Genomic DNA, 6,952 nt, shown 5'->3' with positions numbered 1-6,952 from the left:
GCTTTAAGCCTCTGGATTTGCCAGCTGAGTCCTGGGACTGAAGAAGCCCCAGGCCTAGGGCCAAAAGGGAGGTTACAGAAAAATAGGCCCTGACACTGCAGTCCTAGCCTAGCAAAAACTATCAGGAGACAGGGATCCAAGTTTTCTCCAAGCCCTTGATACTGTTGTGCTTTAGCCAAGATTAGCTCTAATACTTCTCTGCTCGGAAATGAGCTTAGCACAAACCTGTCTAGGTCGGGCACCTGTAACTGGGAAGCCACTACCTGTCTGCAGGGGCTCCAGCTCCTCAGAAACAACTCGGACCCCCTCCATCTCCTGCTGCTTTCTAGAAGTGTTAAGCTTTATTATGTTCTAGGGCTGAAGAAGGAATGTGTGGAGAGATGTCCACCCCACACTACATATAAACTAAGATGCTCAGAGGCCGCTACTTTAAGACAAGACTTAAATCTTGAAAGCTATCAATGAAACTTCAGTGAAATCTGAGTAAAGGAACAAAACTGGAATTCTTCTAAAAGTCTTAGTTTGTTTACAGATTTGGGATCCATATACAAAAAAAAAATCATGATTATTAAATAAATCTGATCCCATCAGTCTTTTAAAAATTCTTTTCTTTACTTGATCTCTTTAAATGTTTTTTAACAGGAGACCCCCTTCAAATCTGACTATATAAGTGTTGCCTCATTTCAAAAGCTGTCAACCAAAATCCTTGATTAGATTTAACTGGTGAAGCCTGGTTATTTAGGAAGAGATGCCAGGGTCTGGAATGGATCAAGAATGTCTCTAGTACTGAATAATATTTAAGTTAAAATGGTAGATAGGTAAGTAGGTAGATAGGTAGAATCAATCTGGTTTAGAGGCTTGTTTGTGTAAATCGCCAGTACCTGTGAAGACGTTGTAACACAGCCTTCTATGATTCTCCCTCCAGGATTAACAAAGATAAATCTGCTAAGGAGGTCTGATGTGTCTGTAAATGTGATATCTCTTTAACTTCCTTGAATGTCTTAAATAGCATGAATAATGGATGTTCTATTAAAATCGTGAGTCTCGTCACATTAGCATTTCAGAGGTTGGGATAGGTTGGCATCTTACGTATATCTTATCCAGGGTAGGCAGTACATAGTAGAAGTACGTGCTCCAGACCCAGACCACCTGAGTTTAAATCCTGGCTTTACTACTGATTAACTGTATGACCATGGGCAAATTTCTTAACACTTCTCTGTCCTAAGGTTCTCACCTGTAGAAGAGAAATTTCTCGCAGAGTTGTGCTGAGGTTAAATAAGGTCACGAAGAATTCCTAATCCCTTAATGAACGTTAACTCTGATCAGCTGGTGCATAGCTACTAGCCTTCTCACCTTGAGTTAGCTAAGGATGAGCTAGAAAGTGAGCCCTCTATGCCTGCTCAAACTTGTCAGAATATGCTGCCTAAGGGGAGGTTTGCTCACGCAGCTCGACCCCAAATTAAGGCAGAGTCTATCATTTATGACAATCTTTGTCCCATAATCAGAAGACCCACAGTAGGCTGCAGGAAACCTGTCAGTTTAAGCCTGTGCAAGGAGCAGCCCCCGCAGGTGAATCTGGGGAATCTGGAGCTTGTAGCGTCAGTTTGGCTAGTTGGTTGAGGACTGAGAAGGTTCAGTGTTTCCTTTTATCATGAGGTGACCATGTTCCTCAGCAAGGAACTGTCAAGCTCAGAAAGGACGTTGATGTGATAAGAACTCACTACTGATGCCCACCCAAGCCCATTATGTTATTAAAAGGAGGATGGCAAAGGGCTTGAGGTTACTCTCACCTCTCAGGTTATGGGAAGACCTGGAGGGTAGTTGCCTGCCCTGAGCAGAGACCATTTAGTGCTGCCCAGAGGAAGAAATGCTGGTGTAGGGCAGTGGCGCAAGGCCTCCAGGCTCAGTGCCCTCACCCCAGGCCCCAGCTCTGACACCCCGGTCCCGGTACTCACCATGGCTCCAGAGCTTGTGTCTCCTCTCATCTGAACCGGTGTTTGTGAAAAGCATTTTCTGCTGTGTCAATAAAGACCAGTGCTTTATAATCCTCCTGATGGAGGTAGGGAAATAACAGGTCTGCTGAGATCTGCGTGAAAAGCCAAGAGATTTTCATAGTTGAACTTCCTGAACCCCCTGAGTGCTGGGCCAGGCAGCCAGGGGACTTGGAAGGAAGCATCAAGCAGTACATCCTGATGATTTCTCAGAGGGGCCGCCAGGGGAGATTACAGTACGCCTGCTCCTTCCTAAAGAGCCAGCCCTTAAGTAGCCCAGCGATAAATGGAGGCAGGTGGGGCCTAAGAGGATGGTTCTGAGACAGGCTGAGACCTGGGGCCCTTTGCTGCAGTGCTGCAGTGCTTGCACCTGGACACACCTCTCCTCAAGCAACAAAATACAAAGAAACTGTACGGAACTAAAAATAACTGCGTGCATGCCCAGATCGGGCAAATTCTGGACCCCAAAGTTACAAAGAGACCAAAAAACCCAACTGCCACTTTTGAAGAGCCTGGAGCAAAAACAGGGTGTTGGAAGCAAAAGCAGGGTACTGAGCATGCCCCCTGCACACACCACCTAAGCAGTGGGCAAAACACCTAAGCCACCCCTCTGGCACGACCCCTGGACACACCCCTACCCTCATCCCATATAAGGAACAAACGTGCCCCCCACTTCAGGCAGCAAGCAGGGGAACCTGTTGTTTGTTCTCACTCCCCGCTGCTGCAGCGGGGGTCCCAATAAAGCCTTGCTTGAATTTCTTGTCTGGCCTCTAGTCAATTTCTATTGACCGGGGAAGGCCAAGAACCCTCGTCGGTAATAGTTAGAGGCTGGGACATAGTCTGTCCTCCTGCGGTAACAGAGGCTGCAAGGAATTTCCATTTCTAGAGAGAATGAGAAATCAGGCATGTAACCAAAGAGACATGTGTAAGTGCTTTAAAGGTGGAGAATGTGCTGGAAAGGAGAAGAGTTTTCTATCTAGCTTTATGCCTGTACCTAGGGAATGAAGGTGGTTGAAAACAGTTATAATGATGAAGCAACGTCTCTCACCTGTTAATACCCTCAGGGATCATACATCACGCCTGATGTAGAAAAGCTGCGATCTATTTCTGGCTCTGTCACTCATCAACTGTGTGATAATGAGCAAATGACTTTAACTCCCTGAACCTTTCATGGTTCACTTGTAAACCAGGAATAATAATTATTTCATGGGATCGTGGTTAGAATTATATTACAATAGAAAGGCACTCAGAAAGGAACTTGACACATCGTATAAGCTCCATACATACTCCCTTTTCCTTTCCAATAGGAAATTGAGAACAGGCTTCAGTAATCTGCCTGGACTCTTCTGCATTGTCCATCCATATGCCACACTTCCTCCACCACTCAGAGTCAGAGTTTTGGCTCTTTTAAAATAAACTTTTTATCTTGGGATAAATTCAGATTTGTGGAAAAGTTAAAAAGATAGTGTAGAGAATTTCTGTATACCCTTCACCCAGTTTTCTTAATGTTAACATAATACATAAACATGGTACATTTGTCAAACCTAAGGGACTAATATTGGTACATTACTATCAACTAAAGTTCAGATTTTATTTGGATTTCACCAGTTTTCTCACTAGTGTCTGTTTTCTGTCTGTTCCAGGATTCAATGTAGGTACTATATCCCAATTAGTTATCATGTCTCCTTAGTCTCTTCTGGTCTGTGATGATTTCTCAATTTTTCCTTGGTTTTCATGACCTTGAGAGTCTTAAGAAAGTTGGTCAGTTATTTTGTAGAAAAGCCATCCTCTCTTCCTTTCTCTCTAGCATGAAAAGAAGACAATGTAGAGGTGTCAGGCTACACTGCAGGATGTCCTGACACCTCTTTTTTTAAATTTAGTTTTATTTCTTATACAATTTTTAAAGGTTGCTTTCCATTTACAGTTATTACAAAACATTGTCTATATTCCCTGTGTTGTACAATACATTCTTGAGGCTATCTTACACCCAGTAGTTTGTAAGCTCCACTCCCCCACCCCTATATTTCCCCTCCACGCCCACTGGTAACCACTGTTTGCTCTCTATATCTTTGAGTCCTAACTTCTCTTTATTCCACTCCAGGTTCCAGTGTTTCCTGCAGATTAGGGAACAGGATATTTCCAGGTTCTGTCTGCTTGAGGCTATTAGCAGTTCCTGGGGTTTTCCAGGTGGTTCTTTCAACCAGGAGACCAATCTCTCTGTCATCCATGGGCCACACCCCAATATAAGCCTTCCTATACCTATTACACACCATTTTTTCATTCATTGAAATTTTAGAAATTTTGGAGTTTCTTATATTTCAGTTTCTAGGGATAAAGAGATCATTTTTTAATGAATTCTTAACCGTTTGTTGACATCTCTCTGACGAAATATTTTCTTTAGCTTTTCCAGTACCTAATTCTAGGATGCTTTCTTTGCCTTACAAGTAATAAATATGGCTAATGCAAGAGTCAGCTCTCAAATCAGGGATGGGATAAAGAATGATAAATGGAAGTAGGCAGGTGAAACTTAAGTGTAATTCTATCTTCTTATGAGAGACTGCTCCCCATTCAACTCATTCTAAAATCTAAATTATCCAATATTATTTGAAATGGTTCACAAATTTGGGGTCCCCTTATTCACTGTGCTTTACCCAGAGATTAGATAGGCATCAATCCTATCCTCTAGTAGCTTATGCCTCAAAAAAAGAGTAAATGTGTGTAAAAACTAAACTGGTATATTACTCTCTCCTTTAGTAGACAAGGAGGAATAGGGAAGGCTTTATGTAAAAGAGGATGATGTTTGAGTTGAGACTTTAAGGATACATTGGCCTTAAATACATAAAAACAAAAGGCTTGCCTGGATTATAGTTAAGATCATTGTATATGGCATCAAGTAGAACTTAAACTCCTGACTTTTAAACTAGGTACCCTGTGCCAGGTACCTAGACTCTAAATGCATCAGCACCCATTCTATAAAATTGAGATGATAAGACTATCTAGAGAGTTATAAATAAGATGATATGTATAAAACACCGAGCCAGTCATTTGCATGTTTGCTCTCAAATATATCCCTTCTCCCTCTTTATTGCAAGAGGTTAATTCCTGAATGCTGGGTTTCCCAGGCTCCCTTGTGATCTGGTTTCTAACTGGGTTTAAGCATTGCAAATATTGGAGGAAGGTTGACCAGATCCTCTAGATGAACCTGAGGTGTGATTAAATTAGTGACCTTTATTCAGCAGGCAGTGAGGGTAAGAAAAAAGAGAAGCAAGACAATCAGCCTTGGGGGAAAGGGAAGTGAGGCAAGGAAAAAATGCAAAACAATGCAATTCGATGCATTATCACACTGGATAATGATTCATAATGAGTTTCAAAAAAGACCTGACAAGCTCCTTGGCCAGTGGATTTGCTCATCAGAACTGCAAGGAGTCTCATCTAGAAATAGTCCAGGGGAGAGAAAGGAAGGGAATTTATCAGTCCCACTCTCTCCTATCTCTCCTATCAATGTTCACCTCATGGAGAACTAACCCCCTGCACTTTTTGCTTGTGGCATTTGCCTATAGCAGCTGCTCAGAAATCTGGATCCCATGCCCTGCAGCGTGATGGCTCATCCAAATCGGACAGTGTGTGTATGGAGTGGTAACCCAGCACTGGTAGGGTGCTAAGAGAATAAGAGGGGGTTCTAGAGAATCTGATGTGGTACACAAGATTAGTATCCAATACATATCATCCCGCAAGACAGTGGTGAAGAAAAATCTTCCCAATGGACAAAACTTGAAGCAGGGGGTTGTGTGCTTTGCTTGAAAAAAAAAAAAAAAAAGATGAATTGATGTAGATGATATATATACCACCTTGACTGTGTCTTACAGGTTGGCCTGTGGTCCAGGGCTGAAAAATAAAAGATTCAAAGATTGATAACAAAGAGTTATGGATAGAAGTATGCATTGAACGTCTAGGAAAGGGTCCAGAGTGAAAATATTTTTGTCCCATGTGAATACACACCAGAGGACATACAACACAGAGAAGGCACTCAATAATCAGGTAAATAAGATGACCCATCCTGTGGGTGCTGACCAGCCTCTTCCCAGTCACATGTTGCTTGTTCAGTGGGCTCTTATACAAGCGTCTTTATCAGTAGTGGTAAACAGATAGCTTGAGGAGAAACCCATGGTCAGGCAGAGATTATATCCCTGCTGCTACCGACACTTGCACCTAAAAGGCCAACTCTGAAGCCTGATTTTTCCCTCTTTCTAAGAGAATCTAGACAGTCTTCTAGTGGAATGTTAATGACATTGAACCGACAGCAATTGTCCTCACAAAATAGGTACTGTTCCAGAGACAGATTCATTTTCCATCTTACATTGCTTCTGCCAGCACCACCATTTTTAGACTTACACCATCTGTGTATCCAACAATATCACCTGCAACCAAGGAACTGATTTTACAGTCCAAGAATTCTGATAGTGGGATTGCCCTGTGGAATGCAGTGGTCTGACAATGTATACCATCAGCCAGAAAAAGTTGGCCCAATAAAACTCTGGGATGTACTGCTGAAGGCTCAGGTATGGCAACAATTTGGAAAGCCCACCCTATGATATAGGAAGGTTGTCCCATAAATTCTGGTACATGCTTAAAATCAACAACTAATATGTGATTTTTATATCCATTATAAACACTCTTCAGAGAATCAAGAAGGGAGGTGGATGTGGCCCCTATTACCATCAAACTAGTAATATTTACAGAACATTTTCTCTCCACCCCCCCCAACATAGGGCTCAGCACTGTTCAAAGGGTCTAGTAAAGAAAGGAGAAGCTCTTCCACCAGAGTAAGAAAATCTGTTCTAATAAATAGGAATTTGCCACTATCCCCTGGATCTCTGGGGGTAGTGAAGAAGCCACTGAAGAAATAGAGGATGGGGTTTCTATACTAGCTGGAATGACATCCCTATTACCAAGAGAACTTG

The sequence above is a fragment of the Neophocaena asiaeorientalis genome, unplaced genomic scaffold (genome assembly GCF_003031525.2).
Source record: "Neophocaena asiaeorientalis asiaeorientalis breed wild unplaced genomic scaffold, Neophocaena_asiaeorientalis_V1.1 scaffold232, whole genome shotgun sequence".
Taxonomy (NCBI): domain Eukaryota; kingdom Metazoa; phylum Chordata; class Mammalia; order Artiodactyla; family Phocoenidae; genus Neophocaena; species Neophocaena asiaeorientalis.
Note: the sequence above shows the minus strand (reverse complement) of the source record.